Source organism: Erinaceus europaeus, chromosome 13 (genome assembly GCF_950295315.1).
Source record: "Erinaceus europaeus chromosome 13, mEriEur2.1, whole genome shotgun sequence".
NCBI classification, from domain to species: Eukaryota; Metazoa; Chordata; class Mammalia; order Eulipotyphla; family Erinaceidae; genus Erinaceus; species Erinaceus europaeus.
The window spans coordinates 93,893,701-93,911,724 of record NC_080174.1 but is presented as its reverse complement, the minus strand read 5'-3'; the positions used below and the strand labels follow the sequence as shown (position 1 = coordinate 93,911,724).

At 45.3% G+C, this 18,024-nt stretch overlaps 1 protein-coding gene and 1 long non-coding RNA gene across 2 annotated transcripts in view; both read right to left on the bottom strand.

Moving 5' to 3' along the window:
* The window catches only part of LOC132542440 (uncharacterized), a 220,512-nt gene extending 213,917 nt beyond the window's left edge, over positions 1–6,595 (bottom strand). Inside the window, exon 1 of the long non-coding RNA XR_009553451.1 lies at positions 6,537–6,595. This is a non-coding gene — a long non-coding RNA (uncharacterized LOC132542440). The remainder of the gene's footprint in view (positions 1–6,536) is intronic.
* LOC103127923 (zinc finger protein 345-like) overlaps positions 1–18,024 on the bottom strand; it is a 250,307-nt gene that overhangs the window by 75,812 nt on the left and 156,471 nt on the right. The gene's annotated exons all lie outside the window — the stretch shown is intronic.

Genomic DNA, 18,024 nt, shown 5'->3' with positions numbered 1-18,024 from the left:
GCTTACTCAGCAACGAGGGAGAGGAACCAGGAACTTTTGGTTGAGAGGGAACGCAATGTAATTCTGCCATTATTGGTCAGAAAAGAACTGCCTTTATACCTTCCAGAGTGGAATTGCCAGGATGGAAAAGGACATGTGTAGGATAGGGGGTGGAGAGGGAAAAAAGAGCATGAATGTAGCAAGCTTCCATCTAACCAGTGGGGATTAAGTCAACACCCTGCAGGCAGGGCAGGTCTCAAACAAAACAATGATTATGTAAATAGACCACAGCTTCAAGCAATGGAGCAGGGGGGAGGTGGCGGAATGTGCAACATCAAATATGGCATATGTCTGACTGGACAGCACTGAAACCCAAACAGGATATGACCAATTTATTCACTCAACCATGGGATGTACTATACTATACACCAATGAATTTCCTGACTTGTAACTTAACCCACAGAGCATATATAGTGGATAGAGGAGCTCTTAACCATAAGAAAGGAAATGACACAGAATTTATGTATTTCAAGAATGCTCATTACCCTAGGGGATGGTTAATTCCACCAAAGGGAAACCCAAAGATAACCAGAGCCCCCATGGAGGAACCCAACCCGAAATTACCTGTAACTATGATACTAACACCACGTGTCAGGCCAATACAGATTTCCTTTCCTCTTACAGCCTTTACAAAAATATTCCTAGGCGTAACTTACAATACTCCTCCCGCAATGGATGGGAAGGAAACCTTTACTGTTCCTAGCAGCAGGAGCATTGATGTCTGGAATAATAGTTGGAGGCATATTGGGAGGTGGTATTGCAGCCACCCTAATGCAGCCCCTTAGAGTAGACATAGCCAATTTGGAGAGACTGAATAAGGGCTCAGTCAGAGGCATCCATGCATTATCTAAAGCATTGGATCCTATGCATATAATTATCAATACCATGCAGACTGAATGAAGGCAGTGGAGGAGACTTACCAACAAAAATACAATAGGACACTGTCATTGATAGTGGAGAATCACAATCTAGTGATGTATCAGATGTACACTTCTACACTCCAGGAGCTAGAAAGACAACTAAATACTTTATTCACCACTGGAATTGGGAGAAGGACTAGAGAATTTCAAACTAGATTAAACCCCGAGGGTGAATCTTGGTGTGAAGATGGAAAGGTAACCCTAGTTTGCTGCAAATATTCTTGGGTAATACTTATGTAGCCAATCACACCCAGGTTGTTCCTAAACCCTGGAGTATTGAATGGGTTATACCTGTGGACCATTTCTTGTGGACAGATCTGAATACTACTAACACATCAATGTATATACCTGTAGAGGAGTGCCTGCAATGAAGACCAAACTTATGTACACATAAAGGCCTCCCCGAGGTAAAATTGGCAACCACAAATTTAGCAGAGGCACTAGTGCCAAAAATGCTTACAAAATAGGGTGATTGCACCTTTTTAATATGTACAGCTGTGCCCACTCAACTAGTGTGCACTTATTTGAATAATACCTGTTGGTAACATGTGTAAGCCTGACAGAGCTTAGGGAGAACCACCCCCATCTTTGGATGGAGGTCTGAGAAGATAACCTCTTGGTAAGTCTCTCTCAACTGAGGTGAGCATAAGGGGGGAAACTCAGACTTGGTTCTTTCCTTCTTGACTCTCAGGCCCACAGATACCCCAGTACTTCCCTCCATTAACCACAGGCCACATGGCCACAGAGTCACTTATTCAAAGTCACCTTCTGATCACAGAACACACCTTATCACACACTTCATCACACACCTCAGACCCCAGACAAGATAAATTCCAAACTATATGGCCTTTTGATATTCATCTTCTCTCTGTCTCACCTTACGGGTTCAACCCCTATGCTTCTCTCAAATACCTTTGGATAATTAAGTTGCTTGTGTCATGGAAAATAACTGTCTTGTATCTCATCAATTCCTGTCATACCAGCCCCCTACCTTAGGGGCATGCTGACTGTTAAGAAACCTGTAATTTCTGACATATTTCAACAACAATTACCTCCATTGCTTTTCTATTTAACTCATGTCCATTTTGCTAATAAACGGACTCTAGGATTCTGGGACTCTAGGACTCAGATGCTAGGCATGCTAAGAGTCCCCTGGTGTCTTTCACTTCGTGTGACCCCTATTGTGAACAAGAAAGAACCAGCCCGTTTCCTTTCCCCTGGAGACCACCCCGCCAGAGAGGGAGAGAGATACCCCGAAAAAAAACTCCTTGGAAGAAGTAAGCATTATTTATACTTTGACAAAGGGGTGTTATATACTGACCAGTTCTTCAGAAGCCACAGTGCATAATACCACCCTGATCACCACTCTACACTATGAAGAGAAGCATTATTTTGATACGACCAAACTATTTGACTTTGAATTAGACTGGGAACAATACAACCATTTTATTAAAACTGCTAATGAAATATGGGGTATTGCCACAAGGAAAGAGAAACAGTTAAAAAGTATACATAAATGAAAAATAGAGAAACAGGGACAGTTGCTCAAGCCAAAGATCCATGATGCACATGAAACTGTGGGAGTATTACAACCCAACACCTTTGTACACAGATCCACTAGTACAGCTATTAAGAGATGCTCATTTGGGGATATTCTGGCCTGAGCTGTGCAACTTGATTTTCTGTGTATACATCTTTGTGATTGGTGGTATTGGGTGAAACAGATGTTTTGGATCACCTGTGTAATTGTTATTCTAGAAATGACAGTCAGAGTTTGCATTGCAGTGTGCCACTGTTGCTGTGACTATGTCTAAGGTCTGGAAGACACGGCATGAACTCTGTGGGACTCCGGGTGGAAGTGTGATCTGGGAACACGGAGTAATCAATTTTGGTTTTTCTATAATTGTTACACAATGCATTTTGAAGGCTTACTGTTTTGTTTCATATATACAATGTCCAATCTAGACTTTGTAGAAACATTTTTCCTAAGGAAATTCGTTGCCAATTTTGTACATGTAAATACAGTATTATGTTTTGGAAAACTTACTCAAAGCCAGGGCCAGAAGATGAACACCAGTTGGTCACTCTAGCACACCATCTCATAGGGCATGACACATTAAATCCTAAGAAACGTGTACACAGGGACCCTCTACTACAGACAGCAACCTGGGTAGCAGGATTTTGAGCCTGTTACACAGATAAAGGATCATATACACAGTATTTATTTTATACATGTTAATTAGGCAACCAAGGGCACATTCACATTCCTGGAAGGAGACTGGTACTCTAGACACCCCCCCACCAGACAAGGCCTATCAGCCCAAAACTTTAGAACCACATAAAGCTCATATGATCTTAAAACCTCTTATCGAGGAATGTATTCACCAACACATAGCTCAGAGTTATTGGAGGGGACGTAAAATGTTGCACCTCAGGTAAGTGCAGGCACAGTGAGCTGGTATATGGGAAGGCCCAGTTTTCTCTCAAGCTCCCTCTAGACTACTGGACCTTTCGAGCCTTCTAGGCCCTTGGGACCAAGGGGATGGAATGTCACATACCAGAATATTCAAGCATTCAGTTAAGTGTCCCTTACATATACCAGATAAAGAAAACACGACCCCTTCAATACAAGGGCTGAGACCTCGGATTTCTGAACAAATATGTTGTAACTTATGCCCAAACTTAGAATAGAATGATATTAATGTATAAGGAGTGTGAACCTAGTGCTGTGACTTATGCCCAAACTTAGACTAGAATAATATTAATCTATAAAGCGTGTGAACTTAGAATAATACTAAAGTGTATACATGAAACAATATGTACTTGAAATAATATGTACATGAAACAGTGTGTACTTAAGACATATATAAGAAGTGTGAGAATATTAAGTGTGAAAGTATTCCTCTGATTGTGAAATGTTTAAATAGGCTGGAAATATGAGGATAAGTTGTTTCAGTTTAGAGTGTTAGAGTTAAAGTGAATATTCCAGTATGAGAATATTATTTTGAGTTTGAAATCTTAAGATGCTTATTTGAGTGATGAAACATTGTTAAAAGTAAAGTGCTAAACTACTCTTGAGTTTTAAGCAACAAAGGAAAGTGAAAGATAAAACCTAGACCCTTGGCCCCCAAGTCCTGCATAGATAAGTCCTATGCAGGATAAATGCGCTGAAATGGCCCTGCACAGGCAAAGATAAAGTCCAGTGCAGAGCAAGCTTTATGTGGCCCCTGTAGTTCTTTGAAATGCCCCTGTAGGCCAGCATAAGATAAAGTCTTGTGCAGGGCAAGCTCAATGCAGCCTCTGAGTTCTCTGAAATGCCCCTTACACCAGCATAAGATAAAGTCCTGTGCAGGGCAGGCCCTACATCTGTATCGCCTGATAGTTAGACCTACATGACAGGAAGACCCCAATTCTCATTGACTGGAAATTAACTAATCCACACCCCAGCCTAGCTCAGGGATAAAAGCCATGGACATTCGGACATGGATGGCAACCTTTGAACTGCCTGCAAGTCTTTAAGTTCAGAAGCCCCCATCCGGCATATCCCTTGGCAATCAACACACCAAAGGTCAGGGAGGTGTCTGCAGATTCCCCACCAGACCAAGAAAGGAACCAGCTACTAGGAACAGAACCAGAACAGTTCAGGACCAGACCCAGGACCCATCCAGACCAGAATCAGGACCCATCCTGACCAGAACTCTGCCTGGACCTGCTTTGTTAACCTGTGGACATAATTTGTCCTGACCTTACCGGTGCACCTACCTGTTTTATACTGAGGAGGTATTTGGATACATAATTATAAGAATTTGATGTCAGGATATTAAGATTTCTAAACTGCATTTCAATAACATTTTAATGTTAGAATGTGATGTTAGAGTGTAACGTGGTGTTAGATCACCACCTAGAGTCAATAAATGAGTACTGCAGCAGAATTCTTTACCCCATTTAAGTAATAGTAGGACATTTTTCCGTCTATGCTCGCAATTTCTAAAGCTGTGCAGACCTCCCACATTTAATACTAGTATTACACAAGAGTAAACTGTCTTAGAAATATTTCTAATTCTTTGTGCCTGTTTTCAAAGCAGTTTGTAAAAATTCATAGAAACTTACACAGAAGGGTGGGGGTAGATAGCACAATGGTTATGCAAAGAGATTCTCATGCCTGAGGCTCTGAAGTCCCAAGTTCAATCCTTACACCACCATAAGCCAGAGCTGAGCAGTGCTCTAGTAATAAAAAATAAAAAAAAAAAAAAGCAAGCATGCAAGAAATAAATTAGCACAGAAAAGGGCCATGTTCACATGAAAACTACATCAGGGAATATGACCATAGCTGATGGGGGGAGGGGTGTATGGAAAAATTAATCAGATGGTGTCTTGGGTCTCAGTCCGTCCTTCTCCCATCCCCGTCTGCAGCGGAAGTTTCACGGGCCGAGACAAGGCTGCAGTGTCTCTCTCCTGCTCCCACCCCCCCCCCTGTAGATCTTCCTTCCTTTTATTTTTAATATTTTATTTATTGCGCGGCAGGCAGTAAGTAGCACAGCAGGTTAAGAGCAGGTGGTGCAAGGTCCGGTGTGAGGATCCCCGTTCAAGCCCCCGGCTACCACCTGCAGGGGAGTCGCATCACAGGTGGGGAAGCAGGTCAGCAGGTGTCTGTCTTTCTCTCCCTTTGGCCTTCCCCTCCTCTCTCCATTTCTCTCTAACCAATCCAACAACAACATTAATGACAACAACAATAATAATGAAAACAAGGGCAACAAAGTGGGGAAAAATGGCCTCCAGGAGCAGTGGATTCGTAGTGTAGGCACTGAGCCACACTGATATCCCTGGAGGCCAAAAAAAAAAAAAAATCTTATTTATTAATGAGAAAGACAGGAGGAGGAGAAAGAACCAGACAACACTCTGGCACATGTGCTGCTGGGGATCCAACTCAGGACCTCATGCTGGAGAGTCCAAAGCCCCATCACTGCGCCGCCTCCTGGACACTCCCTTTGCGTTTCTATCTCTATTCACAAAGAAAACGTTTGGGGAAGTCGCAGCAGCTATTAATCATTTTATCTCTGCGAGCACAATTCCGGAGCCTTAAAAAACGATGACCAAACCTCTCTGATGGTGAGGCCTGGCCCAGACGGCGGCACGGCAGCAAGTGAGGCGACCGCAGAGTCGCTGCACAGGATCCTGCAGCGGGACCAGCTCCAGCAGGCCACTCCCGCCCTGCAGCAGACACGCAGCTGGCGGCCACCTGCAGTCCGCCCACAGCCAAGGCCAGAGGCCACAGCGCTAAGCGCTGCTTGCCGCGGCGGGTCCGCGCCCACGGTCGCCTGCCCGGGACACCCTGCGCCCGCCCCAGCGGCTCACGCCCCATCCTCGCGGGCCCCCGCATCTCCCCGCAGCTCCGAGGGCCCCAAAGCGGGGCGAGGGGAAGCGGGACCCAGACCAACAGGGAGGCGGCGCAGAATGTCCAGAGGCGAGGCTGGCGCACCTCCCCGACATACGCAGAGCCCCAGGTCTTTAAGGCCGGTCACGCCGAGGCCTCCCCCGGCTCCCGCCGAAACGCGACACCCACCAGCCGCGACTGACCTGAGGCCGCCGTGCAACAGACTCTGCACAGCCAGCTGGCAGCTACAGCAACTCAAACCGACCGCCCAGCGGCACGTGTGCAGGACCCCCGCTGCGCCGCTTGGCCTGACTGGAGCTGTAGTCCGCCTCCTCGCAGTCAGCCGTGGGAGAAGAGCCGTGGGAACTACAGGTCCCAGCAGGCTGTGCGGCTGGCCTTAGCTGACGCTCCCGGAAACAGAGATGTCTCTGCTCTGGAGCCCAGTGCTGCCTCTCTAGCCTGGTGGTTCAGGGTTGGCTTCTTGTGGTTTTTAAGGAGCTGGAAGCTGTAGATAATGAATTAGTGAGCTGCTCTGGCACCGATGGTGACTTAGTGAGAACAATCTAAGCTGTTTGCTATTTTATTGATTTGATTTGTATTTATTTTCAGTCAAGAAAGAGAAATTGAGTCGGGTCGGGGTAATGGCACACCTGGCTGAGAGCACATGTTACAGGCATGAGACTTAATTTATCTTCATTTATTTATTGAAAAGAGACAGCCAGAAATCAAGAAGGAAAGGGAGGCAGAGAGACACCTGCACTGCTTGTGAGAATGTCAATTGGTCCAGCCTCTGTGGAGAACAGTCTGGAGAACTCTCAGAAGGCTAGAAATGGACCTACCCTATGACACTTCAATTCCTTTCCTGGGGATATATCCTTAGGAACCCAACACATCCAACCAAAAATATCTGTGTACACATATGTTCTTGGCAGCACAATTTGTAATAGCCAAAACCTGGAAGCAACCCAGGTGTCCAACAACAGATGAGTGGCTGAGCAAGTTGTGGTCTATATACACAATGGAATACTACTCTGCTGTAAAAAATGGTGACTTCACCGTTTTCAGCCGTTCTTGGATGGACCTTGAAAAAATCATGTTGAGTGAAATAAGCCAGAAACAGAAGGATGAATATGGGATGACCTCACTCTCAGGCAGAAGTTGAAAAACAAGACCAGAAAAGAAAACACAAGTAGAACCTATAATGGAATTGGCATATTGCACCCAAGTAAAAGACTCTGGGGTGGGTGGGTGGGTGGGGAGAATACAGGTCCATGAAGGATGATGAATGACATAGTGGGGGTTGTATTGTTAAATGGGAAACTGGGGGATGATATGCATGTACAAACTATGGTATTTACTGTTGAATGTTAAACATTAATTCCCCAATAAAGAAAGAAATTAAAAAAAAAAAAGCACTGAAAAAAAAAAAAAGACCTGGGTTCAAGGCCCTGGGCCCCACCTTCGGGGAAAACTTCACGAGTAGTGAAACAGGACTCAGGTGTCTCTGTCTCTCTATCTCCCCCTCCCTCTCAATGTCTCTGTCTCTATCCAATAATAAATGAATAAAAATATTTCTGAAAGAGATAGAGAGGCAAAAACTGCCCTCAGAGTTGCATATTCTCATGTCTTCTATATCACTGGATATGTAAGTCAACATTTTCTGCATGAAAGAAAACCACACACAAGAAAAGTATGAATGCCAGGGATTGGGGACCAGGGGGAGGTGGTGATCTCCATGGGTGGCTCTAGCTGGGACAAGCCCTGGTCTTTGAGCTTCAGAAAGGCAGATGTCTTCGGCCATACCACCCTGAACACGCCTGATCTCGTCTGAAAGGCAGACATTCCAGTTTGGCTGCAGCTTCAGCCATGGGGTCCACGAGGTACCTCAAAGCACCGCCAACAATAACGATGGGGTGGACCTCGATTTGGGGGGCAGAGCCGAGGGGCCAGGAGGCCTGTCTGTGTATCTCAGACCCTGCCAACACATGAACTGCCCCCTTGTCCCCCAGCTACTATCCATCTTCCCACAGAGTGTCCGGAGCGGTGACCTCAAAGCAGGTCCAGAGATCCACCCTGGAGCATTTGCCTTCAAAGCTGCCAGCTGGATGCCTACGCTTGGCAGGAGGCAACCAAGACAATGAGACCCACATGGGAGTGCTGGGACCCACCCAGGGGAGCGTGGGAGGCTGCAGGGACCCCACCGGGTGTCTGTGTGCTCAGCCTGGGTCCTACCTGCTTACACCTGCTGCTCCTCGGGCTGTGCAGGCCTCCTGTCATTGGGATGCCAGGCAGCACCTGTGGACAATTCTATCACACTCTGTTAATACCTAAATACCATTAAGTTAGACAGATCGTCTCATTAATTCTCAGTCCCAGTGACAGACCAGGAATTAACACAATTGATTTTCCAGTCCCTACTCATTATCCATCACCCACCAGAACTTGGTCACATTTCATCTGTTCTACCTGGGCCCTGGCATCATTTGGTGACTTCAACATATATTCAAGTAATAAAGAGCAGTGGGCACGGCTGTGTCAGTCCTGGAAATAGGCTGGGAGGAAAGAAGAAACAAATACTAAGCAAGGAGTCATCTCACTGGCTTCTGGAGGGGAGGGATCAAAGGATGGGCCACCTGCAGGTCCAACCCTGCCCCAGGGGGATGGGCAGAACATCAGTCATGGATCACAGTGTGACAAACACTCTGGAACCCATTGGCTTGGGGGTAATGTTTATTTTCCTGTGGTTCTGCAGGTAGATAGGGTGGGGATATCTCAGGCCTCAGCTGGGGCAGCTTGTGTCTGCTTCCTGTGACTTTTCCTTCAGGAGAGTCGAAGGGATGGGAAGGGAAATGCCTAATGGTTCTGTAAAAGACTTTCATGCTCGAGGCACCAAAGGTCCAGCATCAATAGCCAGCACCACCATAAACCAGAGCTGAGCAGTGCTCTGGTTTTGGTGTCTCTCTCTGTGTATCTTTCTCTCTGTATCTAATTCATTAAAAAATGAATAGAGGGAGTCAGGCGGTAGCACAGCGGGTTAAGCACACGTGGCGCAAAGTGCAGACCGGCATAAGGATCCCAGTTCAAGCCCCCAGCTCCCCACCTGCAGGAAAGTCACTTCACAGGCGGTGAAGCAGGTCTGCAGGTGTCTCTTTTTCTCTCTCCCTCTCTGTCTTCCCCTCCTCTCTCCATTTCTGTCCTATCTAACAACGACAACATCAACAACAATAACAACTAAAAAACAACAATAAAAACAACAAGGGCAACAAAAGGGAAAATAAATATAAATTTTTTTAAAAAATGAATAGAAGGAATCAGGCAGTCGTGCAGTGGGTTAAGCACACATGGCGCAAAGTGCAAAAGGACCGGCAGAAGGATTCTAGTTCGAGCCCCCAGCTCCCCATTGTTGCTGAGGAGTTATTCTGATGCAGTCTACGCCCCCAGGTTTTTCTATGCCCCGCTAAATCCTAGAGTGCCCCCTTTCAACCAATCCTGGCCCTACACGTCATCCCTGGTTGTCGCCCAATAAAAAGCCCCCTCACCCCTCCTCTCTCTCTCTCTGGGCTCTCGGCTCTCCCTCTCTGAGGTCTTGCTCCCTGCTCTCCCCCCGTGGTTGGCCATTGCCGGCTGGCTCCACGTGGTCTGAACCAAACCTCCCCGCCATCCTATAATAAAGATTTGTGTACCCCTTTGCTCTGGATGTCCGCTCTCTTCTCCGCTGTGCAGCCCGACACCAGACCACCGCAACAACACCCCATCTTCAGGGGTGTTGGCTTCACAGGTGGTGAAGCAGGTCTGCAGGTGTCTCTCTTTCTCTCCCCTCTCTGTCTTCCCCATCTCCATTTCTCTCTGTCCTATCTAACAAGGACAACATCAATAACTACAATAATAACTACAAAAATAAAACAAGGGAAACAAAAGGGAAAATAAATAAAGAAATAAATAGGGTAGTCCAGTAGGTGGCATAGTAGATATAGCATTGGACTCTCAAGCATGAGTTCAATTCCTAGCAGCACGTGTACCAGAGTGATGTCTGGTTCTTTCTGTCTCCCTCTTCCTATATTTCTCATAAATAAATAAATAAATAAATAAATAATGGTTTGCTGGGTGGTGGCGCACCTGGTTGAGTGCACAGGTTACAATGCACAAGGACCCAGGTTCCAGCACCCGGCCCCACCTGCAGGGGGAAAGCTTTGCAGGTGCCTACCTAAGAACATGTTTAAAGCAAGAAAATAATGCTGCGGAAATAGATGTAAATAGGTGAAGTCTCTATAAAAAATGATGTTGTGGAAAATGAGTCAGTTACTGCATGCATATAAAAACCAAACAACACCATCACATGACACCATGGGTCATCTCAAAATACATAAGCACTTGGATGTTAGACTAGTCTCCAAAAAAGTCTACAGAAGTCATCCTCAGTACAGTACAGTACATAATATTTGAATGGGAAATGTCTTCAGAGACCTGAGCTCAACATCAAAGATAAATAAATAAATGGACAAGTGAACCACTGAGACTACAACAAACTGAAAATATTTGGTATAATGACAAGACTTATCACCAAGACAAAGAGATGCAGTAATAAAAATAAGAAAACATATTTACATGCTATATATCTGCTGGGAAATTGTGCCAATGCAGTCACATCTGCCATGTTGTCCCCCTCAGGCTACTGCTAGTTCCCTGGAGAGTTGGGACATTCTCGGAGTGCCTGTTCAGCCATGTTGTGCCCTCAGGACATTGTCAATAACCCCGTGATATCTGGAGTGCTCTGGTTACTCCTCCCCCCTCCCATTCTCAGGAGAGTTATCATCCTATCCTGGAGTGCTATGGTTACTCCACCCCCTTCCCATACTCGCTAAAGCTACTCCTATAAAAACCCTGCGTTTTCCACACCTCTCTCTCTTGCTGGCACTCCACTCTGGTGTTCAGACACAGGAAAGGTTACTGCGTGAGGCGGCCATTTTCTCTACCTCCACGTGGCCCAACCTGCTTCTCTAACACCCAACTCTGAGGTGCCAGCGCGCATAAAGATTTGTGTTTCCTCTTCGCTCTGGACCCTCTCTCTCTCTTCTCTGTGGCCCTGGCACTACAACATCTGGCTCTACAACATATATCAAAGGGCTAGTCAGCAATGTATATTCTCACACAACTCAGTAGAGTAACATAAATAACCACAGTAAATGTGCAGAAAGAAATATACAGTCTCTTTAACCAAGAAGATGTTTAGTCACAGGGCAATTAAAATCGCTCACTGGAGTCAGGCTGTAGTGCAGCGTTTAAGCGCAGGTGGCGCAAAGGGTAAGGACCGACATAAGGATACCGATTCGAGCCCACTTGCAGGGGAGTGAAGCAGGTGGTGAAGCAGGTCTGCAGGTGTCTGTCTTTCTCTCCCCCTCTCTGTCTTCCCCTCCTCTCTCCATTTCTCTCCGTCCTATCCAACAATGACAAATTCAATAACAACAGCAAGAATAAAAAACACAGGCAACAAACAGGAAAATAAATAAATAAATATAGGGGGTCGGGCGGTAGCGCAGCGGGTTAAGCGCACGTGGCGCCAAGCGCAAGGACCGGTGTAAGGATCCCGGTTCGAGCCCCCGGCTCCCCACCTGCAGGGGAGTCGCTTCACAGGCGGTGAAGCAGGTGTCTGTCTTTCTCTCCCCCTCTCTGTCTTCCCCTCCTCTCTCCACTTCTGTCTGTCCTGTCTAACAACGACGACATCAGTAACAGCAATAATAACTACAACGACAATAAAAAAGACAACAAGGGCAACAAAAGGGAAAATAAATAAATAAAATTACAAAAAATAAATAAATAAATAAATAAATATAATTAAAAATTGAACAAAAAATGACTACAAAAAAACAAGGGCAGCAAAAGGGAATAAATAAATAAGTATTTTAAAACAAAGGCAAGAAAAGGAAAATAAATATCTAAAAAAATCAAAAAAGACTTCAAAATTAAATAATAAAAGAAAAAAGAGGGAGTCGGGCATAGCGCAGCGGGTTAAGCGCATGTGGTGCAAAGAACAAGAACCGGCGGAAGGATCCCGGTTCGTGCCCCCGGCTCCCCACCTGCAGTGGAGTCACTTCACAGGCGGTGAAGTAGCTCTGCTGGTGACTATCTTTCTCTCCTCTGTCTTCCTCTACTCTCTCCATTTCTCTCTGTCCTATCCAACAACAATGACATCAGTAACAAAAAAAATAATAACTACAACAATAAAAAAACAAGGGCAAAAAATCTAAGTATCTGATACTTTGTGGTCTAACATCCAAGTCCTGGATCCACTTGAAATTTAAAAACCTTCTTTGAAGGCTTTGTAGAATTCATTTGTAAAAGCAGAAATCAAAATGTTTTGAGAGTTCAATGAAAATGAAGACACAAACTATCAGAATATTTGAGGCATAGCTAAGGCAGTACTGAGAGGGAAGTTCATAGCCATACAAGCACACATTAGGAAACAAGAAAAAGCACAAATAAACAGCCTGATTGGACATCCTAAAGACCTAGAAGAACAAGGGAACCCTAAAGCAACCAGAAGGATAGAAATCACTAAACTTAGGGCAGAAATCAATAACATTGAAAACCATACAAAAGATCAATGAAAGTAAATGTTGGTTCTTCAAAAGAGTGAACAAAATTGACAAACCTTTAGCCAGACTCACAAAACAAAAAAGGGAGAAGACCCAAATAAAATGGGTACTAAATGAAAGAGGAGATATCACAACAGACATCGCAGAAATTCAACATATCATGCGAGGCTTCTATGAATAACTATAGGCCACCAAGCTAGAGAACCTGGAAGAAAAGGATGATTTCCTAGATATCTACCAACTTCCAAAACTAAGTCAAGAGGAAGTGGATAACATGAACAGGCCCATCACAGCTAATGAAATTGAAACAGTTATCAAAAATCTCCCCAAAAATAAAAGTCCTGGACCAGAAGATATAAAAGGCAGTTTTTTCTAATCAATAAACATTGCATTGTGTTCCCACTCCATGTCCCAGAGTCTCTCCCTCAACACTACCCTGGCATGAGTTCCTGGTTCCTCTCCAGCATTGCTGAGTAAGCAGCAGCCCAGGTTGGCTCTGGTAGAGTTCTCTCCAACCCACAGAGCACATTCCTGGGAAGAAACACCCTCAGGTTATCCCAATAGAATTCCTCCTCTCTCAACCTCTCAGAAACATAAAACAATGAAAAAGCCAACAACACATGAGTCCCCGGATCAGGCAAGCCCCAATTTTCTGGAGACCCCTGCCCCTGAAAATTTTTTTAAAAATTTATTTCTAAAAAAATAAACACTGAAAAAAACATAGGAAAAACAACTCCACACAATTCCCACCCCCAGTACTCTGTATCCCATCCCCTCCCTTGACAGCTTTCCTAGTCTTTATCTCTCTGGGAGTATGGACCCAGAATTGTGGGATGCAGAAAGTGGAGGCCCGGCTTCTGGAATTGCTCCCTGCTGAATGTGGGCACTGACAGGTGGATCCATACTCCCAGCCTGTCTCTCTCTTTCCCTAGTGGGGCAGGGATCTGGAGAGGTGGGGCTGCAGGACTCACTGGTGGGTTCCTCTACCCTGGGAAACCTTGTTGGCATTATGGCATCATATGGAACCTGGTGGCTGAGAAGAGTTGACATATAAAGCCAAACAAATTGTTGACTAATTATGAACCTAAAGGCTGGAATCATGAGGATGAAGATTTGGAGGTCTCCATTGTGTAGCTAGTTAGTAGGCCTATTTTGGTTATATTCCAAAGGGCCCACAATTATACTAGGTTTTGTTTTTTTTTCTGAACCTGACATCTGACATGCAGGTGGTCCCAAGTTATTGTCTGAGGAGATGATGTCATGGCTGGAAAAAGAGCTAGAAAGCTGAATCAGGGAAGAGTAGCTCCCAAATATAGGAAAGGTGTATAAATATTGTCAACTGTAACCCCCATCAATTTGATCTGGGGCCCATATTCAAAACAATTTTGAAGTGAAACCATGTGTCTGGGGCATGTTTGGGGTCAGTGAGTTAGCATAGCAGTTATACAACTAAAGTTCATGCTTGAGACTCAGTGTAACATGTTTCAGTCCTCAAAGTTACTATAACTCAGAACTCAGCATAGTTTTGGTAAGAAAACAATCAAACCCCACAACACTTGATCTCCACTATTCCAAGCTTTGGGTCCATGATTCTTCAACACATTGTTTGGATTTGTATGTTAACTCTCTTTTCAGACACCAGATTCCAGATGCCAACAGGATGCTGACCAGGCTTCCCTGGACTGAAGACCCCACCAATATGTCCTGGAGCTCAGATTCCCCCAGAGACTCACCGTTTCTAGGGAAGGAGAGAGGCAGACTGGGAGTATGGATTGACCAGTCAACGTCCATGTTCAGCCGGGAAGCAATTACAGAAGCAAGACAACCACCTTGTTGGTATGCTTTACATTGGTTTGGTCTCACTCCCCCCTGCCTCAGGGAGATTGTGGTTTAGCCCTTGCTAGTTTCACGCTTCTCCCTTCTCCCCACCCCCCTATCCTACGTACTTCCTGAGTTCCGCTCCACCGCCACCAGAGGAGAAAGATGGAAGAGCACATTGCCCGCTCGTGAATAAAGATTAAACTGCGTTCTCAGCTCAGCCGTGTGTTTCTGGTATCTTTTACCTAATCATGAAGCCAGCCCCGGCAAAAACAACACCACCTTCTACAACTCACAATGACCCTGGGTCCATGCTCCCAGAGGGATAGAGAATGGGAAAGCTATTGGAGGAGGGGATTGGATATGGAGATTGGGTGGTGGGAATTGTGTGGAGTTGTAATCCCCCATCCTACGATTTTAATGTCTCCTTTCTTAAATAAATTTTTAAAAAAAGAAAAAAAAGCAATCAAAAGCACAGTGCAGGTAAATAGCTCTCCTTATGATTAATCACAGTCTGTTTACTTTGCCCTAGTTGATATATCCATTTCTCCACTGTCCCTGAGTTAGAAAAAGAGGCAGAGAAGGTGGTGACTAAGATCTGCCATGTGATCAGGCTTCTAGAGTTATTGGTGTGAAGTAACCTGTTGGAGCCTTTTCTGTGGAGTCTCAGGGACAGCTGCTTATACATGGGGGGAGATGAAGGAAGTAAGAGAATAGAGCTGTGGGGTCTGTTTTCTTTGATGTCTACCACACCCAGCATTGTTTAGGCTGGGCAGCAGGGTAGGTGGGGAGTCAGCCATGCCAGACGAGACAGGCAGTGGGGAAGCCCAGTAAGTGGCCTCAGCTCAGTCAAATGTGAGGCAATTTGACTAGTTAATGGGGGTACTGAGAGGCTGTTGAGAGGAGTGTTGATGGCATCCAAGTTGAAGACAGTTTCATTTTAAAGGAGAGGAGAGGGGCTTGGGGTGGTAGTGCAGTGGAGCCAAGAGTAAGGACTGGACTAAGGATCCTGGTGCCAGTCCCCGGCTCCCCACTTGTACAGTGTTCGCCTCACAAGTGGTGAAGCAGGTCTGCAGATGTCTGTCTTTCTCTTCCCATTTTCCCCTTCTCTCTCCATTTCTCTGTTTTATCCAACAACTATAGCAATATAAACAAGGGTAACAAGAGGGAAAAATGGCTTCCAGAGCAGTGGATTCCTAGTGCAGTCACAGAGCCCCAGCAACAAGCCTGTAGGGCAAAGAAAAAAGAGAGAGAATGGTGACCCCAGCAGGAGTTTGGGGCTATTAGCACACAAAGGACCTCAGCCTCAGGAGGTGCTTCAGAGAAGGGAATGTATAAAAGCAAGGGACTTTGAGCATGTGAGTCTCTTAGGCTGAGGCTTCTTCTCCAGGTCAGATGCATCTCGGTGGAGGTGCTCCAAGCATCCATCCGCAATGTCTACTTCTCTTGGGAACTGAACACATGTGAATCTGCTAGCTGGCAAACTTCTAGAACCCTCTATAGCCATGAGCAACCTTTCCCAGAGATTATAATTGTTTATCTTATGGGACTAACCTTTTGATAACTATATCCAGATGTTACAGACCTAATGTATGCTTAACGTATGCCTTGATGATGAGGGTATTTTGCCTTTCACCTATTTCACCCTAGTAAACCTTGTATTGTTTAAACCAGTTCCCAGCTTCTGCCATGAATCCTTTTATGCACCTCAGCAGCAGCCACAAGCAGCCCCAACCCCCAAACCCATTATTTAAGTTAATTTACAACAGAGCTGTGTTCTGTGGAGGGAAATCTTTGATAGCGTGTAGGGGAGCAACAATCATGGTTGTAGACAGTGAACCTTTGTTTTCATAATTAGGCCCCTATTGCCTGAACTTGCTTAGTCAACGAATGAACTCATCTTGACTGAGAGATTTTTAGGGAGTGAGGAGTGGGGAGCATGAAGCCAAAGGAGTTAGAGAGAAAAAGCTTCATTCAGGGAAGTAATATGAGTGCTTCACTCAACTCAGGGCTTTGATATGAAAGGAAAATGAAAGATGAGACTGAAGAGTAAGAGTAGGCTTAGATGCCATCAAGTCAGTGACATTAAGCATTGCCTTCTATTTAAGATTAGAAAAAATTTTGGTGTGGGAGGTAGTGCAGTAGATAAAAATTGGGCCATTAAAACATGAGGTTCTGGGGCTGGGTAGTGGCGTGCCTGGTTGAACGCATATGGTACAGTGAGCAAGGACCCAGGTTCGAGTCCCTGGTACCCGCCTGCAGGGGAAAACTTCACGAGCAGTGAAGCAGTGCTTCAGGTGTCTCTCTTCCTCTCTGACCCCCTTCCCTCTCAATTTCTGGCTGTCTCTATCCAATAAAGAAAGAAAGAAAGATAATTTTAAAAATTAAAAAGAAAAACCATGATGTTCTGAATTCAATCCATGGAACAGTCTTTTACTTTAGTGCAAGACAACCAGACTATAAATAATTAATCCTCCTAATAAATTAAGAAAGAAAAAAGAAAGATAGTAGATGTCAACTGCCAGCAGAGAGATGGAAAAGAGGAATAGCCTTATTGACCAGAGGTGGGATCTTCACCAGATGGTCGAGGTCCCTCCAGGGTAGAAGGGCTTCAGTACTGTGCAAGGACAGAGCCAAATTCCTGCCCCAGATCGTGCCCTGGTCATCTGCCTGGATCCCCTCTCATTCCACGGTCACTCACCAGAAGAGCTCCCATCCTCAAAGTCCTCCAAAGATTTGTTACTCAGAGGTGAAGAGGTCTGTGTCTCCTTCCTCCTTTAGCTCAAGAGACTCCTTTCTAAGTAATAGTGACACTGACAACCCCATAGTGCCTGAAGTGCTGTGCACCCCCTACACAAACACATATACACACACACACACTGACTGTATCCTAGAGCTTCAAGGTTGGTCTTATGGAGGGACCCATCCACCACATTGGACAAGATAATCCTGAAGCATGTGGGGGCTGGGTCGTTGCGCACCAGGTAGAAAACAAACATTGTAGTGAACAAACCAGAGTTTGAGTCCCCAGTCCCCACATGCAGGAAAAAAGCTTCACAAGTAGTGAAGCAGAGCTTCAGGTCTCTCTCTTCCTCTCTTTTTCCCACCCTGTCGCTTTCTGGACACCTCTATGCAATACATAAATACAGATAATTATGTGTAAACAAATGATCCTCTGGCAGTCAGTTGGGCAGAAGTGCAGCAGGTAAAGCATACGTGGCGCAAAGCACAAGGACCAGCGTAAAAATCACGGCTCGAGCCCCCGGATACCCACCTGCAG